General features: G+C 43.4%; 1 protein-coding gene across 1 annotated transcript in view; it reads right to left on the bottom strand.

The window, feature by feature from the left end:
* grin2db (glutamate receptor, ionotropic, N-methyl D-aspartate 2D, b) overlaps positions 1 to 20,823 on the bottom strand; it is a 72,481-nt gene extending 51,658 nt beyond the window's left edge. The window contains exon 1 of the mRNA XM_086037037.1: positions 20,680 to 20,823. The gene's annotated coding sequence lies outside the window, so the exon portion shown is untranslated. The remainder of the gene's footprint in view (positions 1 to 20,679) is intronic.
* Positions 20,824 to 21,048: the final 225 nt, after the last annotated feature.

The following is a 21,048-nucleotide window of genomic DNA, read 5'->3' as shown; positions in this document are numbered from 1 at the left end:
GGTATGGGCCGTGAAAAAAACATATCGGTCTATCTCTAATACATAGTGGTATTTTCTGGCAAAAATATTTATGTTTCTAGCCAAATAAAGTCTGACTGACTTTTTGTGAGAATAGGCTGCCCCTGAGCGTGCAAATTGCGCAATCACATTTTACAGAGGAAGGCTACAATGACGTCAATCCTCATCTACATAATCCGGCTCCAGCTAATCTAATCTGGAATACCGCCAACAGTACAATGCAAATCACGTGTGGCCGATGACAGTAAACACAGACTAAGGAAAGCTGAGGTGGAACGACGATTGTTTCACTTGACTTTCTGCCGCCAATGAATCTTTTGTTGCAATGCAAATCTTCACATTTTTCCCCTCCGCCTCCCTCTTGTGAAAAATAAATAGCACAACAAACATCTCGTGGCAAAGGGCTGCCAACCTGACCTTTTGAGTTTAGCATGATTCCAATCAGATGCGGTAAACTTTTGATTGATGCGCCCGTGATGGCGATTAAATCGGTTTCCAAACAGACGCGCCAATTTCATTTTGCCATCAAGCAGCCCGCTATAGTTACACTATTTTTCCGATCAAACGCGCCAGCGACTGCGAGACGCCGAGCGAGAGCGCCTTCAGGAATACCTGGAGCGTTTTTAGGTAGAGGCAAACGTCTCCGAGTGCATTTGAACCCGTTTCAACTGCACTGCACCCGCGCTTTTCGATTCTCAATGTTTATCCACAGGAAGCCGTCGCCGGCGCGCGCGCGCGGCTCTCAAAAGAAACACCTGCGCTGCTTTGAAACTTTATTGCTCTTTTAACTAGCTGAAGGCAAATGAACTATAGGCGTGTCATTCTACTGTGGGGAAGCAGCAAAGGGAGAAATTGTGTTTCAGAAAGAGAAAACCGGGAGGAAGGGAATATCCCACGTGGAGCTTACGGACTCCAAGTGTTGTTAGTTTGAAGAAGTAATTTGACTGTCAGCAGCCCAGACAACAAAGCTAATCTTTTTTTGTTTTTAAACATGACATGGAGAGGAGAGAGAGCGACATGACTGCACAGCAACAGCCATGCAAAACACATTGTGTTCAATGTCGATGTCCAGCCTAGTCAGTCTAAAGGTAATTAGTCCTCGGAGTGGAACGTGGAACACCTTTGAGGAAGTGCGTCCATTCATCCCATACGCCAGGTGACTTGGAGCTCCTGGCAAGGTACTGAAGTTTGCAGTCGGAATGGTTGACAGAAGCCCGTTTAAAATCAGAAGCGGACCGGCATATAGGTGGCATTTCTTAACCGTGAGGCAGTTCGGGGGCGGCCATTTTGTCGCTTCTGTCGACTGAAAATGACATCACAACTGCTCACAGCGGCCAATCACGGCTCGGATTCTGAAAACGGGTCGGCCGTCACCATTTTCAGTCGACACAAGGGACAAAATGGCCGCCCCCACAGATGGCTAAAAACGAGCGGATTAACACTTATTCCACAAACGCAATATTTATCAGAATGCCCTTTTTCAACTAGTGGGCTTTCATAGAACAAATTCTTGAAAAAAAAAATACGTTTGGGTTGACTTCCGCATTTTCTAGACATTTTCTTCCCGCAATTGGTGTTAAAATAAGCTTGTAATGTGTTTAAAACGTGTGTTAAAACTTTAAATATGTTCAAAGGGTGTGGGAGGTGTAAAACTACATTCCAATACGCATCTCCAATTGGGAGATGAGACATTTCTAATCTCCCCGTTCTCTCGTCTGCAGCTTTGTATCCGCAACTGCCGAGGGGTCCAAAAAAAGAAAAAAAAACAAAAAAAAACCGCGCAGCTTCAAAAGACGAGAATGAAAAATTGATTCTCCGCGTGATTATAGGTAAACCGTCGCAATGTTCTCAGATGACCCTCCTTCCTCGTTCGTTGCACATCTGCAGCGAGCGAGCGGCCTGCGGTGACGCCGCACGACTGACTGGAGGGTGGCGCGAATACAGGAAGCAAACGCTCGGCTCTTTGGATCTGGCTTGCAACCCTTTCTTTTCACCCCCCTCCCGCCGCCGATGCACTGAGCTCCAATCGTGCCCGCCCGACAGCGCGCCGCGTCGCATCTGCGGGCGGGGAAACGTGAATGGGAATAGGAGCGGTTGCGCAATGTTCAGCGCTGTGATTAGGCCACGTCGGACCGTGCGGCTTCATCCCGTTCTGACCTAGGATATGCTTTTTTCAGGGCCGATACCGATTATCGGTAGTCAAGGAGGCCGATAACCGATATTTGGAGCCGATATTAATTTTCAGTAAAAAGGGACATATTGGCATAAAAAAAAAATCACTCTTAACATTGTTGAAATGTCTTTAACATTTGTTTATTGAACATTTTTTTCAGATTTGCATAATGTTGATTTTTTTTTCCACATTATTATTACTAGAATTATTGACAATATACATCCTTATCAAATTCTAACAAATAGTTCAGTGAGAACCCAGGGTCATCTTTAAAAGTTCAATGAAAACTTCAAACGATAGCTTTGTATAGTTTTCTTTAGTAAATGAAGCCCTCCAAAATGTCAAAATGAATAAAAGTTAAACGTTCACATATCAGTTTGAAATTGATTTATTATCAGCCCTCAGATTGTTAAAAAAGGCCGATGCCGATATTTGTCAAAACGCTGAATATCGGTGCCCATAATCGGCTCGTCCGATAATCGGTCCATCCCTAATGCAGGGTAATGGAGCTGCTCCCTGCCGCCTTTGGCTGCGGCTGGAGCGAATCGGGCCGAGTCGCATTTGACGATCCATACACGCGACACACGTGAAATGTATGCACGGCGCCGTCAAGATGTAGGCCGTTTACGAAAAAATTGCAGCGTCTTGGAGAAAGGGTTCCTTTCCTCCGGTGGGAGAACGTTTGGTCTTTTCTTCATTTGTACACAGAGAAAAGTGCGGCCTCTGTAATTTCCTTCCTCCGTAGCTGTAGAGCAGTGCTTTTCAAACTGTGTGCCGCACTTGGGAATTTATCTCATTTGTGTGCCTCTGCCGTCTAGCGCCTGGCAGCGTAATCATGTCTTTACCACCTTGCAGTACTCTTCCATACCAGCAGGTGGCAGCAGCAGGTAGCTATTTAGAGACATTAGTGACGCACGTTTATCCAAACAGGCGCACGTTTCACACTGAGTATCAATATGAAACATTATAAAATATTTTTGTCTTTGTTTTAATTCAATTCCTGTTCAAGACGTTATAACATAACATCATTCTTCAATGTTAAAAAAAATGCTTATATAAACAATATAACACTTATATTGTTAAAATAAGTTTTTTGGGTTTTTTTTCCACAATTTCAGCTGCTGGTGTGCCGCGGGATTTTTTTTCAATGAAATAAATGCGCCTTGACGCCAAAAAGTTTGAAAAACACTGCTAAAGAGTACCACGCTAATACAATACTATGTAAGATAAGACAGTGGCAGCGCAGTGTGGCGCCCCACGGTGTGCATAACTTGGTGGGTGTGCGTGCGCATGTGTATGTGTGAGATATGGAATTGTTGGGGAGCTTAGGAATGAAGACAAGAGTGCAGCTGGAGCTCAATGCTGCTCGTGTTAATTGGCCCATACTTCAATCACAGCCAGTGGAGTGTGTTCTCTGTCGCAATAGATCCACTCTCACTCTCTCTCTCTCTCTCTCTGTGTCCTGCACACACACGCTCACACACACAAGCCACACTCGGTCTGCGCTGGTTTGCTGCGTGCAACTCCCTCGCTTCACGCCTCCCATCAATCCCTGTGCCGCACGTTGAGCTCCAGTCGTCGTGTTCTTTCCTCTCCGAGGCATACATGTCTTTTTCTTGGCCTTCATTCACTTACACCGCCCCCCCCCCCCCGCTTTTCTTCCCTCTTTGATCCATGTCATGTCAACGAGCAGCCAGTAAGTGATCAGTGTAGCGCCATGCATGCAGTAGGGCTGTGTGAAAATGGCCGAAAAATTCATAAGACCGTAACAACAACAGGAGCAAAGATAAATTGATGAATTTGAGAACATTCATTGCGCAGATCAAATTAAAGCTCAGCACTCTACAGTGCAAAATAGTACATACAGTATGAACTACAGATAGAATCGATATGCTTTTTTTCATGGCCGATGCCGATACCGATTATCAGTAGTCAAGGAGGCCGATAACCGATATTTGGAGCCGATATTCATTTTCAGTAAAAAGGTAAATATTGGCATCAAAATCTAAAGAAAATTTTACTCTTAACTTTGTTGCAGCGTCTTTAAGCAGGTTTAGTGAACAATGTTTCAGGTTTGCATCATGTTGATTTTTTTTTTTTATTATTATTTCAACACATTTTTGACAATATCTCTGTTATAAAATTCAAACAAAAAGTTCTGGGAGCACTCTGGGTTGTCAGCATGTCTTAAAAAGGATAAATGAAAACTTAAACAATAGCTCCATTTCCACAGTTTTAAAATGGATTTATTATCGGCCGACGGAGTTTTAAAAAAGGCCGATGGCCGATATTAGTCAAAAAGCCAAATATCGGTGCCGATTATCGGCCGGGCCGATTATCCCTAGTATGAACACAGCTCCTACAACTCCGCGGTCATACTTTATTGAAGACATTTTCACAGTGAAACAGATACGCAAATGGTCAGTAGAGTCCAAACGTCTACCGCAAGCCAAATTTATACCATCTACCACATATACCGTATATACTGCGCACGAAAAGCACACAGTGCTATCTTCCTTTCCCTCCACAGGAGACGTTATCCAATTTCACAAGATATCTATCAAAGTCCTACGCTACCAGATGCTTGCAGATACAAATATTCATAAGGAACAAAAAAAAAAAAAAACGTGCCACAGGCTGATAACTCCATTAGCGCTTTTACGCTTTCATGAATGTGTTTTTTTTTTTTTCTTTTATTATATGGAGCAGTTCGAGTCGAGGGTGGCTGATTTAAAACGGCCGCCAGCGGACAAATGACAATATATTGTAATTATACACAGGCTGTACTCACATTGCTATCGTCCCGTAAAAAGTGTTTTTTTTTTTTCCCCCTCTCACCCTCCCTTTAAGGAGTGACCGACGCCAAAAAAAAATAAAATGTTTTCAACTCCAGCAGGTGGATTCCATTTGTCCTTTTGGTGCCTTATAACCTTTTTTGTCAGTACAAACGGGAACAATCACCTTGACATTCCATTCTCGTGCGCCTCCTTGACGTCATTTTATTTTGACATTTCGAGTCCCTTCGATTCCCATGTGGTCACCGGGAACTGATTTTCAGCTTGGGGCCATCTCAGACCTCAGATTCTAAAGACTAAAGACTCTTGTGGAAAGCTGCAGGGGCGTTTCATTGGACTCCCATTTAAGTCCATGGAGGGGATACATTTCCTTCTCTGACGGAAATCAGACGGAGCTGACCCTGGACACTGATGTAGCGTCACACTAACAACCCCCTGACCTCATTTCTAACCCAAAAAAAAGGCTAGGTGACAATGACCTAATTGGACGTCGCTGTACAGATTCCGCTCCGACTCCGGGCCGGGTTGTGAGGAGGGACCCTGCGGCGCGTCATCTTTTACATTATTCAAACTAACATTGTATCGCAAGTAAATGTTGCCCACCCAGCATCCATTGCAGCCTGGTCATACTGGAAGGGGGATTCCGCCATCTCAAGGTTTCTCATTTTTCCCCAGATTTTTTTTTTTTGAAGTTTTTCCTTGACCTCCCGGATGCCGTCGATATCTGTCAACTGTGGGCATGTGAAGCCCTTTGAGACTTTTCTGTGATTAAGGGGTATATTAAATAAATTTGACTTGATATACATTCATTATGTTGATGGTGTGTGTAATTTGTGTGAACCCTGATGAAATGACCAAACCACACGCTACGTATGGGTTATTCAAATGGAAAATATCCATCTGTGCGTGAATGATTCACTGTCAAATATGTCAGCGTGGTCTCTTTTTCGTTTGCGCTCTCCCGTAACATAGGCACAAAACCCGCACGGTTGCAATTCAGATGGGATAACGTCTACAAACGGTTTGCTACTTTCATCAGCGCTCGGACATAAATATAAGAAAGGTCATGTGCTTTCAGGTGGAGGGGCCGCAGTCTGGGGACGTTGCGTCAGGATTTCTCCTGACAGAACGCACTGGAAGGTTTCATTCATTCAATATAGCTGTACTCCTGATAGTATGAATAAAAAGTGGAGTAAACTATTTTGAAGCCGGCAACAAAAGTATACGGCTTGAGCGGGTTACACACTCATACTTATTTTTGACATTTTTTTTTTTTTTTTTTTTTTTTAAATGCGAGAGACCTCGCACCTGGATATCAAAACTGTACTGTCATTTTTTTTTTTTTTTTTTGCATTGACTGGAAGAGACCTGGTGTTCCACTGTTTCTGAATATTTTGGTCATCTTATTTTGCTACTTGACTGGGGCAAAATATTAGAAACACCTCTCAGTATGATAAACAGGGAACTAACTGGTCCGGGCTGAATCATGAATCCTTTCTTTTCTGCTTGCCGAAAAGAGAGTTGATATCGCAGTCGCTTTCAGTACGCAGCTCATTTACATAATGTGCTGTACATTCATGACTAAAATGCCAGGCACTGATTGCTGTCGGCTTTTATTCCAAATCAGGAGCGAAATGAAAATCGGCGACATGATGCCGCTGAGCAACATTAAGTGTAAATAAGGCTCACCGCACGCTAAGCGCGACTAAAGTAGATCATCGCAAACAAAAGGTCCATTTGGCGATTGACCCTTTCTCACGTACGAATGCGCTGCAATGGTAAAACCGCGACCTCAACAGCCACCAAAATAACTCCTAGTTCATGAGAAATTAGATGGCCATTGTGCCAAAGGTAATATATAATCTTTTACGGTACTGTATTTGACGATAATCAACTGTGGAAATTGAGCTGGGCGATACGGCTGAAAACGATATCACGATATAAGTGTTTCATATTGGGCGATTGTGCCAAAGGTAATATATAATCTTTTACAGTACAGTATATGACGATAGTCAACCGTGGAAATAAGGCTGGGCGATACGGCTGAAAAAGATATCACGATATAAGTGTTTCATATTGGGCGATATCGATATATATTGAATTTTTTCCTTTTTACTATTGAAAGTAATGACCCGGAGAAAAAATGAATTGAGGTTATTTTTATTTTAACATCGTACTTAACCTTAAATAAGAGGTCAACGTAACTATGAAAGAGCGAAATAAACTGAACGGACGTTTTATTTTCTATTGATATCGATCACGTGTCAATCGCTAAACATATTGATATTCAATTATCGGTCCAGCCCCATGCGGAAATCTTTAAAAAAAAAAAAAAAAAAACTTCGGCCACGTCGTTCAGCGTGTGATAGGACTTGTCTATGCTATGCCACTGAGTATGTACTCCATTTTTTTTTTTTTTTTTTTTGGAACAGTAAATTGATTATTTTTCCAATCCCTCGCACGAGCCACACCGTTGTTCCACTCTGCTTGCACCGGCGCCTCCATTAATCCCTCATTGATTGGCCAGACACTGGGATCACCTAGCCACATCTAAATCAGTCCCTAAGTAAAACAGCACGATGAAAAGCGGCCGACACCGCAGCCTGGCACGACCTGTGCGGCGAAAGGTATTTTAACGGAAAAGCCGGCGGCCGCGCGCCACTACACAACCTGGCTGTGCATAGTAATGACTCATAATCTGATTGCGAGGATAAACAGATTAAAGTGGCAGAGAAAACCCTAAGTGATGACTATCGTTTTTTTTTTTTGTTTTTTTTTTTTGTGCAAGGTCATGTGCAGGCGCAAACACGCGCACACACGCACACGCGCGCGCACTAGCAGGCGTCTATAATCCTGCGTGTTGTGCGTTGAATCCCTGTCAAGCGCACAAGCAAAATTAAAGCAAATTCCGAAGATAAATGGCAAGTTGGTCTTTTCAAGTAGTGAGCGCCTCGAAGCCCAGGCAGAAAGTCGGCATTAAATCTGTCGCTGCATAGCAATGTCGGGTTAGAGCGACGTTATAGCGCAGCGCATAAGCAAAAAGGTGTTAGAAACACTTCTCTCAGCCTGTCCTATAAAGCTTAATGCATCCGTTTCCTTTTCGGGGGGGAAAAAAAAAAAAAAAAAGAAAAAAAACATCAACAAGGCAGCAGAGGCGCGAGGATGTTAAGGAGTGAGCGAGGTGGAGGTGTTTTATTCTGTTTTGTGGGGACTCATATGATTCCCATGAGACTAAGCCGGCAAGAGGTTAGCGAGGGGAATAACAGAAACTGATAGCGTTATGCTATTACGCAGCCGCGGGGAGCGACTAATCCCACGATGCGCGCTGCTCAGAAACAAGAAACCATCAACGTCTTATATTGTCTTTCAATCAATTCCGCTTGCTCCATCGCTGGCAGATGACCATCTCGTCCTCTTTTCCACTTTAGCGAATCTTAATGCGGAGATGATGTGAAAAAAAACGCAGATTGAATAATCGTGACACCGAGCGACCGGCGCCGGCAATTCATCTTCCGGTTACGTCCCGTCACTGCTAAATGCAAAACGTGTGCACTGACCCCGTGTCTCCATTCCCAAAAGCATCCGATGCGGTCAATAAACTGGAACCTCTTGAATTGTGTTTTGTGGCGAGACTTATTCCAAAGGCTGGACTACCGTCATGCACGATATCACGCGGGGTCCTCGGTGCACTCCGCATGACCTCAGTTCAGCAGGCATGAACGGATTAACTCTGCGCATCGACATGGGGGCTGAAAAGTAAAAAAAGAAAAAGAAAACTTCACAATTATTTCTTGTAATTTCGTTTGTTCTTTCCGGTCCCCCAATATGAGAAAGTAAAATATCTCCATTTTTTTTCTCCATTTTCTAATTGTTACATGAATGGCGTTTCCGCGTTACAGATATCGCATTAATGTGAAAATTAAAAAAATAATAATAAAAAATCCAAAATTGGAGATAAGTATTTTTCACAGGACAGCGACGATATGTATGTATAAGGCCTAAAAACCGTGCCTGGAATATATCCCGCCGGCTTGAGAGAGCGCTAGCAAACAAGATAGTCCACAAGAATATTGAGCTTCTCACTCGGGGATTTAGAATATACCGAACTGTCCCGTAAATCGCGGCATCCAGAGAAGATGCATTTTCAGTGTGCGGTGTTGGGATTTCCTAGGCGAGGCCCCCCCCGGGGAGTGCCCTGCAGCCTCGTCGGGGAAAAGTATCCACAGTGGAATTCCTGGTTCCCTGGTTCTTGTAATGTTTGTATCTGTAATGAAATTGCAATGTGCTATCCTTGTTTTTGAGTATTTAATACAACTAATAGGAAGTATAAAACAAAAACAAAAAAAATGTTGGGTAGAAACAGCAGCACTGGGTCGTACCTCCGTATCGAGTGGGATCAGGCCTGATCGAAATGGATCTGGTAGTGACAACAATGGGTAACTACTGAAAGGCACTCATGTTCTTATAGTGAGGGAGGGGGAACTCATTCCAGATGCGAGTCACATTTTAGTCCATCGTTTGTTTATATGCTCCCGCCAAAAGTCAGCTGGGACAGGCTCCAGGTCATCCACAACCCTTATGGTAAAAAAAAAAAAAAAAAAAAAAAAAATGAACGGATGGATGGATATTAACAATGCCGATGCTTAAAACATTGCTTTACCTTTGATCAAACAATTTGACCCTGGAATGAATACATTTAAAATTTCCACTCGCCACCAACAATCCCAAAACCACCGGCGCAATGTTGGAATCGTTAAGAGCCTTACATCAGACAACGACATTGAAATCGCTGTTGTTTGTATAAAAGAGATGATCAAGAAACTCGGAATCACCTATGAAAAGACCAAATAAGGATTTGATTTCGGAAAAGATAAATAACGAATCATGGAACTGGAACCAAACCACCGGTCAGACTCCCTGCATTCACAGGCATATTTTACCTCTTTTTTTTTTTTTTTTTTTATCATGCCAAAAACAGGAGGGGGGGGGGGAATACAAGAAGCTGCTGGTTTTCAAGCAGGGATGAATTTCATTCAAACAAATGCAGGAAACATGCAGAGCTCTCTTCATCAGAGGGCTTTTGTCATCATCTTCTCCCGCATCTACTGTAGATAACAAACAGTGCAAATTCCGTTTCAAGATCCAAGCGCTCATAAAATCTGCACAGTGCATGCAGCAAATTCACATTGCAACATGAAAGCTATTTTTAAACGGTAAGGAAATAAGGCAACTTTGCACCAGGTTCATCCGGTACGGTCGGTTCAGCTCAAAGGCCACGCCGAACGCCACCCTTTGCTCGCTTCTTTTTTCGACACCAGGGTGACAGAGGTTCCGGGAAGTCTTGACACCACTCGCGCCCAGTTGATACAGGCCACTGTACTTTAATGAACGCACAAAAAAAAAAAAAAAAAAAAAAATCCTCTTTTTAATCACCACTTAACGCCGCCGTTTCCCGGCACATCAATCACAGTGACGGACTGTCCCACGCCAGCGCCAACCGCCGCGTGATGCTAAACACGCCTGCGTGTTTCTAATATCTCATTTCTAACATCAGCCGACTGTGCACATAGACGTTTATGCAAAGAACAATGTCCCGGCTGCCTCTCCAGCCTGGCCTCCTCCTCTCCATCTCCAACTGCTCATTACATGACTCCCTGTCATTCTTTAAACACTTGAACGAGTTCTGGCTCAGTTCTTGTCGGGCCCCGTCCGGTCCTATCGCAGCCCCCGGGCCGCTCCCGAGAGTTAGCGCTTAGCTCGATCTTTTTTTGGGGCGTAATATAGAATGGTCGGATAAGCACTTGGAATGGGTATCTGGATTTCTGTTAAAAAGGGCACCGCATGTGTACCTGTAGAATTGAATGATATCAGATACAAGCGACTATCACAAGCCCGCCTTTACGAATATAATCTCGTGAAATATCGGTTTGGTTGTGTCGGAGTATTTGGGATTATTTGGAGGAAGTGCGTTGCGCGGTGATGAAAACGGGAGATATGTTCGAGACACACTCGCAGTAAGTGAGAACCCATGAATAAGAGATAAAAGTTTAAATTGTTCCATGACCACATTTTCAACACCCATATATGAAATCACTTTTTCCCTTTGAAATGAATGGTAATGCCATGAATCCAGTCCAGCCCCCCCCCCCCAAAATACAGATTTTTTTTTTTAATACATTTCTTTAAATGACAGAAATAAAACAATAAAAGTATTCTTCATAAAAATCAGGGATGTTTGATGTCACTTTTTCCCAGGCAGATTCTGTGTTTTTATTTTATTTTATTTTTTACACACACATTAAGCATTTGAGGCTGTCCCATCAAGCAAAAGTGATGGCATTAGGAGATTTTGTTATTAGTTTTTGAATTCCTAGTGTTAAAGAAGGAGCGGTCCCTGATGTTTTTGAGTCGATTAAGGACTAAGAAGCTTCGGTGCCTTATGACATCAAATGTGGAAGTGCTGCTTGCATATAGTCCATCGAGGGTAACGTTTGAAACTGCCATTCAACTACAGGAGACGTTTGAAACCAATACCAGTTAACTTTTTACAAAACATGTGCTACGAATGTTTTTAAAAAATAAATAAATAAATAAACCGATTTTAAAATGATATTCAGGAACTTGCGGCACTGCTGTGCGATGCTTCTCAGTGGACGGTGCTTGCGAATACACCATAAAACATGGCTGCCACGCATTCCCGTTTGAGATTAAAACAGGAAGTGACATCATCGACTATGACGTCCTCAATTACAACTATTTCAAAAATACTAACAAAAAAAAAAAAAACTACTAACAAATTCAACAAATGCTGAGTTTTTTCCCCCCCTTTTACTTCCCCTGATTAACATAACAGAGAGAGTCTCTTTTTAAGGAGAATTTAAAGGGAAAAGTCTTCACAATTGCCTTCAGGGCAACACACCTGCTACAATTGGAAGTGCTTCTAATTAACCCTAAATTAATTTCAGCTGTTCTCGTAGGCTTTTCCCACAAGTCAGTTAGCACGAAACCTTGAGATTTCTGCTGAAAAGATAAAATAGAAAGATGCCAGGAACTGTTTACTAGAGCAAGCTTGGACATATTTGGGGTTAATCGAAGGCACTTGAAATGGTGGCAGGTGTGCGCTCACTCCCATTTCACACCATTTTAAATGCGATTGGTTAATTTTGAAAAGAGGAGGTTTTCCACATCATCTCACTTGTTTATTTCTACTTCCCCTCTCTTTCCATTAGTGGTAGGAAAAGATTTAAAATGATTTACCGGTCTCTCGGTTCATTTTCTCAAATCACCAAAAACAGGCATTTGAACTGCGGTGCGTGGACTTGTGATATCCACTTTACTTATGTGACAATTGCTCCATATTGTAATCCATGAGCTACAGATGTACATCACCGGCATTTCAAGGGGGGGGGGGAACTTAATAAGGAAGCAAAAAGATATGAGAATTTTAAGCGTGATTAATATTTTAACACGAAATTGAGGAACAAACGTCTGTGGCGGCAAGATGATCGCCTTAGGAAGTGCTCTTATGAATTCAGGAGAATGGAGGGACAGGAGGACACGTGACGGTGATGGAGGTTGAGATGCCGTCATGGAGGATGGCCTGGAGATGCCGCTCAGCTGGTGAATGATGGGGGGGATTGGGGGGGGTGAATGCTGAGTGGAAAGAACAACAGAGAAGAGAGAAAGCATTTCAATATGGTTATCAAGCATGTGATCAACTCAAAAGGCCCGATGACTTTTTTTTCCTCCTTGCGATTGGAACAATTGTGCTTATGTAAGATTGTTTTGCCAGTCAAACGCCCCGAGCCACATGTTGATGTTGGGTTAGCAGGGCGTCACACGACAGCTGCTACTTTGATGCTAACTTTGCTGATCTTGCACACACACTGCGGATACTTATTATGTGTTCGTTCACGTGACTTTGCTCCATTACAGCTGATTAACTTGGCTTGCTAAGAAGGCAAATCAATAGAAGCAACGGAGCCTGAGCAAGGGAGCAAACTAGCTCTACGAGGTACCACCGGGGCCATGATGTGTACGAACCAATTCACTTGATTAGCCGTCATGAAGATTATTAATACACCAGAGCTTCACTAGTTTGGATCAATGCTGGAGAAAAAAACGACCCAGGACATGAGTGAACCAAGTACCTGCGGGGGGAGCGCACAACCACCAGGGGGCGACCCAACAGCAAAAAAAAAACTGTCAACAGAGCCTGGAGTAGTATTTTTGTTCATTTTTGAAACCTTTTTGTGGTCATACTGAGAAAGGAAAGTAACACAGTTAAGTGTTTGTATGAGTAGGGCTGTGCATGAATTCTGACCTCTGTCGGAAGTTTGCTATCGGGCCTCTCACTCACTCCATCGCACATGGCAGCAAACAAAAGGGCACTAGCCAACTTCGGCTCAGCTATAGCTAGCTAGCTCGCTAGCTTAATTAGAGGATGCAGCTGGTCAGCAGCAATGAATATTTACAACACCAATAGGAGCAATAACCACTCCTTGGAAGCCATTCGTTGCTGTCAACCCATGTTTTGGGTTCAAATCTGATTTCAAGTACTAATATATTTTATTTTAATTTTTCTTTTTTTTTAATACTTTGCACATTTTTACAGTTTTAAAAACTGCTTCCCAGCAGGCCCACTAGTTGAAGACACTGCATTCTGATTAATAGTGCGTTTGTGCAATATGAGTTAAGCAGCAAAATCCACCCGTTTTTAGCCAACTCAGGGGGCGGCCATTTTGTCACTTCTGTCGACTGAAAATGACATCACAGTCGCTCCGGGCTCAGGGAATGACCAATCACAGCTCGCCTGTTTTCTAAAGCTGAGCGGTGATTGGTCGTTACCTGAGCCCTGGGTAGTTGTGATGTCATTTTCAGTCGACAGAAGTGACAAAATGGCCGCCCCCGGAGACTGCTAAAAATGATTGGATTAACTCTTATTCCACAAATGCAATATTTATCAGAATGCCTTGTTTCAACTAGTGGGCTTGCAAAGAACATATTCTTAAATAAAATATGTTTGGGTTGATTTCAACTTCAAGACCTAATCAACTTTGTGTTTTTATCCATTTTAGTCACCTTGTTTCAGGTACCTCTATTCAGGTTCATACAGTATGTATTTTCTTGACATGCCATATTTTTTATTTATATGTAATAAAAACATTTTTTTTATGTATTTGTTCTTGAACTTTGTGATTCTTGCTTTTGTTTTTTTTTAATGAAAAGTCATTAACTTGATGACACTTTTAATATCAAACATATATAGTTAATAATGTAGTTATAGTTAGTTATTAAAAAGTAAATAAAGTGTCGTCTTGAGAAGAATCTCACTGCACGCCACCAAACAAAAATGTCATTAAAAGTATGGATACTGAAATAATGATCTCGTCTCAATTTACTAACTCAATGAAATGTGGACTTGATATACTGAACGCAGGCTGACACGCTCACAGGAAGCCATGACTTTTTTTCTGCTGCGTGAATGGCAACAGGTGGCTTCAAAGGGTTGTCGCATACCTTCTCCCGTCTCATGGAGAGCATTTCATTGTTCTGCCTGTCACTTTACGCCACTGACGTTGATGGATGCCAACAATCCTCTGGTCCACATCATGACACTCTCTCAAAGAATTACTGAAGTAGTGGTACAGTGGGATACACAACTGGCTCCTGGATTCCTCATCTTCAAAGTAAATTCATTTTGTTTATCCCATCCGCTTGTCACCGTCAGATACGCCGTAGCGTCACTTTAACATCTAATTAGCCGACGCTGGCTGACATCGTACAGTAGCTTGGAAGCTCTGACTTTGTTTTGCTAATGTTGACTGCAGAAATTGTTTATTATCATAACTGTTTTAAACTGTTTTTTTTTTTTTTCTCTCTCTAGTGGACTAGTGGTGAGCAGGTCCCGTTTACAGATGTAAGGTTCCGGTTACGAAACTCAGCTTTATGTTCTACTTTATGTTCTGCTTGTGCTTAGGTAGCTTTTCTCTCTCCTTGTTCAGTTAAAAAGTCATTCACTGCCAGCCATTTGTTTCATCTTACATGAAAATAGTAAAGGATATTATTTCTTGATTATGATTTCAAATTATAGTTACTTGCATTCTGGAAACTAAAACAAAATGTTATTAGTGGTTGACTGTTTAATTGTTCATTTCTTTGAGAATTGAAGTATCAAAAGATCCATTTAGTTTGTAGTTCCCCTTGTTCAAAACGGTCAAATGCTGCGAGCTCGCTGGAATTGCACGAGTCCGCATTAAAGCACTTCATGGTGCTGGATGGGCTCAGACTCAAATAGTGAACGATGGATGATTAAATAAACTTGTCAAGCTCTTCAAATAAAATCAAATGAAAATAATTAAGCCATAAATGGGTCAAACATATAACAGGGAAACACCATCCAATTGTTGACACATATTTTTTTTTAGATCATTAGCTCAACTTTGGCAACAAGTCAAAGGATCATTATGACAAAACATGACATAATATTAGTCAGCTGGTTGTTGTAAACTCAAGCAACCATCGTTCTCAAAGTTTTAATTTTTTTTTTTTTTAGTACTAAAAATAATAGCTGACACCTCATTAAATTGGCATATTCCTGGTTGGGGGAATTGAACTGAAGTTTGTAATGATAATAAATGGCGTGCACCACCTATGGAGTTTGCCTCGCCTGAGTCAATCCAATGGAAGCGCTAGCAAGCCGGCCTGCGCAATGACCTGATAACATCTGCCACGGCTGTCAAACAGCGCCTGGGAACAAAGTGAATATATAACCGCTTCCATGCAACTCTTAACGCCGAGAGGAACACTTGTATTGGGTGTGCGCGGCTGTCGCTGTTGTACTATAATCGCACCAAAGCACCGACCTCTGATCTCGTTAAAGACTAATTGATGTTGTATGCTAATGAGCGTGCTACCTTAATGAGTGGTGTTATAAAGATCACCATTCGTGGGCGAGAGGATGCTCTAGTCGAATGTTACGTCACACAGATGACTGTTGGGGCGAGGGAGGTTTGGGACTTTGAGTGCAGGAAGTCACCGGTCGCAGGGTGATGATGGAAGGGGGGGGCAGAAAAGAATCGAGGCACGTGGAAACTGAGGTTGGGGTGAGGAAGGGGAATAAAATGTGCAATGTGGGGCGTTGAGCCTTCGCTTGAGGGCTTTTTCAGCAAAATTAGTGAAGCAGAGGTTGATGAAGCAAACAAATTTGGAAGAAAACAAATATCGAAATGTTGATTCTGTTCTTCTCTATGGCAATTGAAAGAAACAATAACAACAACCGTGATAATAGTAACAATAAATAATCATAATATGAATGGCCATGTTAAAGTCAATGAATTACGCGAATGATGTCTGAATTTTCTCAAGACAAATATGCAATTTTATCAAGTAAAAGTGATATTTTTATGCAAAATGAGGAAAAAAAACTCAAACTTTACAAGGCAAGGCAGCTTTATTTGTACAGCACATTTCATACAAGAGGCAACTCAATGCGCTTCACACAAGCAAAGACACACCCGCAAGCACTTACAAACAAAACAGTCAACAACATTCGGAAGCAAAGCAGAGAAAACAAAAGTAGCTTACCAAAATTACATTAAGAAAACAAAATGATGTAAAGCAGCACTGGGCAAGAAATTGACCTTAATTTTTTTCACAACTCTTTTGATGAAACATTGACTTACAAGTACAGTAGTTGAATGGGACTTTATGCCCTGAGGGGGTCTGTATCGTTTCTACTGGCACAAAGCAACTTTGAGGAGGATGGGATCAACCCTGGCACACAAAAAAATACAAATGTCCTGAATTGCTTTACGGCAGGGGTGTCAAAGTCAAATGGACCGAGGGCCAAATAAAGAATTTTGCGGCAAGCCGAGGGCCGTTCATTGAAATTTTTTAAAATCTCCAGATTGGCTCGAGTCCTTCGCGCCTGCTGATGATGTCACTCTTTATATTTCTGTCGTATATTTCTTTGCTTCTACGTTTGTCACCCCCCCTGGCTGTTGTGTTTTTATGTTCGGAGTTACTAAATAAAAAATCAGATAAAGTACATTACTGCTACTTTTGCGAGGCAGCCCGTACGTCACTTCCGCTGATGACCCGAGAAGAAGCCGCTGCCCGTCTTGTGAAACAACATCAGCGGAACGTTTGCGTTTCTCCTGCCAAACTGGAAACAATTTTGTGGTTAACTCGGGCTGCACGATTGAGTGAACTCTACATAAAGTCAAGTAAAACGGAGATGATCATACGATTGGTATGATGTCTCCAGCTGACTCTATTTTAAAGTGGCAAGGTATGAATGCGGGTGCTCCTGTCAGAGAACACAGGCCCGTATTCCACTTGACACGTCTATTTACTGTGGTCTGCAACAACACAGACAAAGAATAACCTAGCAACATCATCCAATGCGCAGCCATTAGTTAACAATATGCCTAAATGTTACAATTCACTGTATTACGCAATCAAACAGCCCAACAATACGTACAATACACATAGTTAGCATACTAGCCGAAATAACTAACTAGTGTTCATCAACGTGACATCACTCACGAGAACATATCTAGGCTATTATGTACAGCAGTTTCCTGACACGAACCTAAATGATTAAACCCACCTTTTAACATTTACACACAACAACAAATGTTGTGAAACACGGGAAATCTGCAACTACTGAGTTTGATGGCACTAAAAAACTACTAGCTAGCTGTGTCGAAGGAGGAAAAAGAAAAGAAACCAGGTCTCTCGCTATCAACACTTAGCGCTCGAGGAGCGTTCAATGCCTGCTCACAGTGCGGGACATCTCCGCACTACATCGAAACTCGATGAATTTATCAAATGCCAACAATAATTAATCATAAAAGAACGTGAGATTTCTAACATGAAGTATTTCTTAATAAAACGTGTTTTATTGCAAATAACTTTTCACCACAATCCGATTCTGAAAGCCACGAAAAGTGACGTGAAGTCTTCAGCCGGCACGTGGACGAACGACCGAAGGACGATCCTCGCAAAATGTTGCGGTAATGTTCGTTATAGCAACAGGCAGGGGATGCAAAGACATATATTACAGAAATAGTGTAACGAATTGGGTTATCCGTTTTGTGGTCGAATTTGTGTCTTGCCAAGTTGTGTTGTTTCCGAGGTTAATGAATGCATGGCGTGGCTCGCTGGATGGGAGAGGAGCGGAGGAGGAGAGATGTTGCACTTTTTTTTTTGACTGAACGGTTGTCGTACTGTATTGCCGTCAACCGCGGCCCACAGTAGCCGGTTGGACTAATAAAAACGTGATAGTTAAACTACGTCTGCGTTCTTGGAAGACGCTACAATACATTTTAAAGCGTGACGTCATCGGCAGGCTCGAAGGACCCGATCACATCTGCTACCCGCGCCGGTTTGCTGCGGGCCGGATCTAATAATACAGCAAAATCATCCCAGGGGCCGTAGAAAACCTTCTCCGGCACGCGGGCCTTGACTTTGACACCTGTGCTTTACGGCAAACTTCCTCCTTTCGCTATAAGGACGGCTCAGGATTTCAGGACACTACGCGCTGGCACGCATGGGAAATGTGGTTGATTTTTGTCAAAACACTACCGCTTTTGTCCACATGGCGCCACCATAACCAACAAAGACTGACATGACACAGTGTTGCTTTAAAAAAATTTTTAGAAGACAATCACATGTTTGGGAGCTGCAATTTTATGTATTGCATGTTTTGAAAGCAGCTATATTATTACTAAAAATCAAGTTAATGATTAATTAACGAATGATTAATTATTTTTAATTTTTCTGCGACAAACAGATACGGTCCACCGAAAAAAGCGATTACGCAAACAATGAACTGCCATATATCATTACAGTATTCTTTCTCTTCCCGTAACAATTTTATTCTCATACTACAACCAGGGGCGGAGCCATGGGTGGGCCTGGGTGTGCACAGGTTTGGCAGACTGCCCACCAGGTGAGATTCATGGCAAAAAATATACCCTTTTAAATTTTTGGTAAATGTAGTAAAGTAAATTATCTTTGAATTTTTGTTTCGCTGTGTTTTTTATTTCATTGAACATTAAGAATGGCATAATTGTGGTTGTCTGAAGAAGACAGGAGGATTGTGCTCTGCGAAAGAAATATTCAGGCCCACCCATTAGCCGCGTTCTGGCTCCGCCCCCGACTACAACCACTTTTTTGTAACGACATTACAACTTTAACTGCCATGGTGCATTCTCCTCTGTTCTGCTGCTTTTGCAAATCTACCACCCCCCCCCACACCAACACCCCCCCCCCCATCCCGGCCTTCGCACCTCCTGTCTCTCCCATCACCTCTGCTCTCCTCCGCCATGCAAAGTTCCCTCAACACACGCACGGCTCTCCGGGCAACAGTATTTAGACGGCGAGGGGCTCTGAGCCCACAGCGAAAGCGCCACTTTGCGGCCGGCGGCGCACCGCTGCAGTGGGGCCGCCTGCGTGCAGATGATAAGCGCGCTCACCTGTGGGTGCAAAGGAGCCGATTGAAATGGATATCAGCTAATTTACAAAAAATGAAGGGGTGGGCAAAAAAAAAAAAAAAAACACGCAAACAACACATTCATTCCCAATTTGCATCTGCATGAAGGCAAATTACAGTGGGTTGCTCTTACACTCCCAATTACAGCAACCAATCGACCAACAACAAAAAAATAAATAAAATGAAATGACTCAACCTATAATAACACTCAGGCTTCTTCCTTGTGGTCAGCAGCATGAACTTCAGCCCCGGTGGTCTGTGTGGACCTTGGAGGCCACAGACTTATTAAGGCGTACCATCGCAGGGCTCCTGCTGATGATGCTGATGATGGCGGCGGTTTGTTATTCACCTCAAGTGACGTACACCGCAAGGCAGAAAAAAAATAAAATAAAAAATAAAAAAGTTGGCGTGTGAGCCCCGCAGACCAACTCCTAATGTCTCACACGCTGCGAGAATGAAAAGCGAAAAGACCCCCACCCGCCCCCCCTCGCCCCCTCCCAAAAACAAGCTGCTGCATCTGCCTGACGTGAGAATGTTTGGAGTGTGATTGCTAGGTGGCAAAACAGTGGCGGCGTTTGAGCTCCCTCACGCCCCCGGTATCCCGCCAATATCATCGGGACCGGACCGGGCAATCTTGCGGCACGCGCGCGCACACACACACACACACACACACAAACCGTGAGCGCACAAACAAGGCGGGCAGGCGGGCAAGGAGAAAATGAGCATCAACAGATATGATCGTGCATCTGCAGCGGTGCGGGGCGCAGCTGCAGCGGCGCACCGGCGTTTGAAGACTTAACAACAGAGCGCAAAGTCACGAGAATGAAATTCCTCGCAAACAAATACCTCTCACCCCCCCCCCCCCCTCCCTTTCCCCAAAAGATTTTTGTTCATGACTCAACGCAGTGCCGGCGTCCGTGCTGTGCATGCGTGAGGTGCAACATGCGGCTGGTGAGTTTGCGAGCGCACCAATGACAGAAGGGTCAAAGCTCCGGTGCGCCAGCCGCTTGCACCTCACCGCCCCCGGCCGCCGAACATGCCGACATCCCCCAACCCCCCCTGCCTTGTCCACCTCCTCCTGAGTGTCAATGACGCTCCTTCTTCCCGAGTCGCAATTAATCCAATATATGCGCGTGTGCGCGCGCGCGCGTGTGTGTGAGCACCGCAAAGATGATGAAAATAAATGCACTTACTGTTTTTCACCAGCCTTTCCCCCCTCTTTCCCTGCGTCCCTCCATCCTTTTTCACATCCTTCCGTTTTGAGGTATCCGTTTTTGCGTGTGTGTGTGAGAGCGCGCGTGTGCCCCCCCCCCACCACCACCACCCGCCAAACCCCCCACCCCCCCACCCCCCCCCGGTCTCCTCACACACACACACTCACTCACGCACACACGCGCGCACACGCACACACGCGCACATACACGCAGAGAGATGCCGGGAAAATATCTCTCAAAACATACATATATGTTCTACATGTATCCACCGATCTCTCTCCCCCCCTCTCTCTCTCTCTCCCTCTCCCCTCTCTCTCGTCCTCCCTCTCTCTCTCTCTATCCCTCCCC

This window comes from Filicampus tigris, chromosome 8, assembly GCF_054856515.1.
Source record: "Filicampus tigris isolate MCC_2025a chromosome 8, RoL_Ftig_1.0, whole genome shotgun sequence".
NCBI lineage: Eukaryota > Metazoa > Chordata > Actinopteri > Syngnathiformes > Syngnathidae > Filicampus > Filicampus tigris.
The sequence above is the reverse complement of the archived record's forward strand: the minus strand, read 5'-3'. Positions and strand labels throughout refer to the sequence as shown.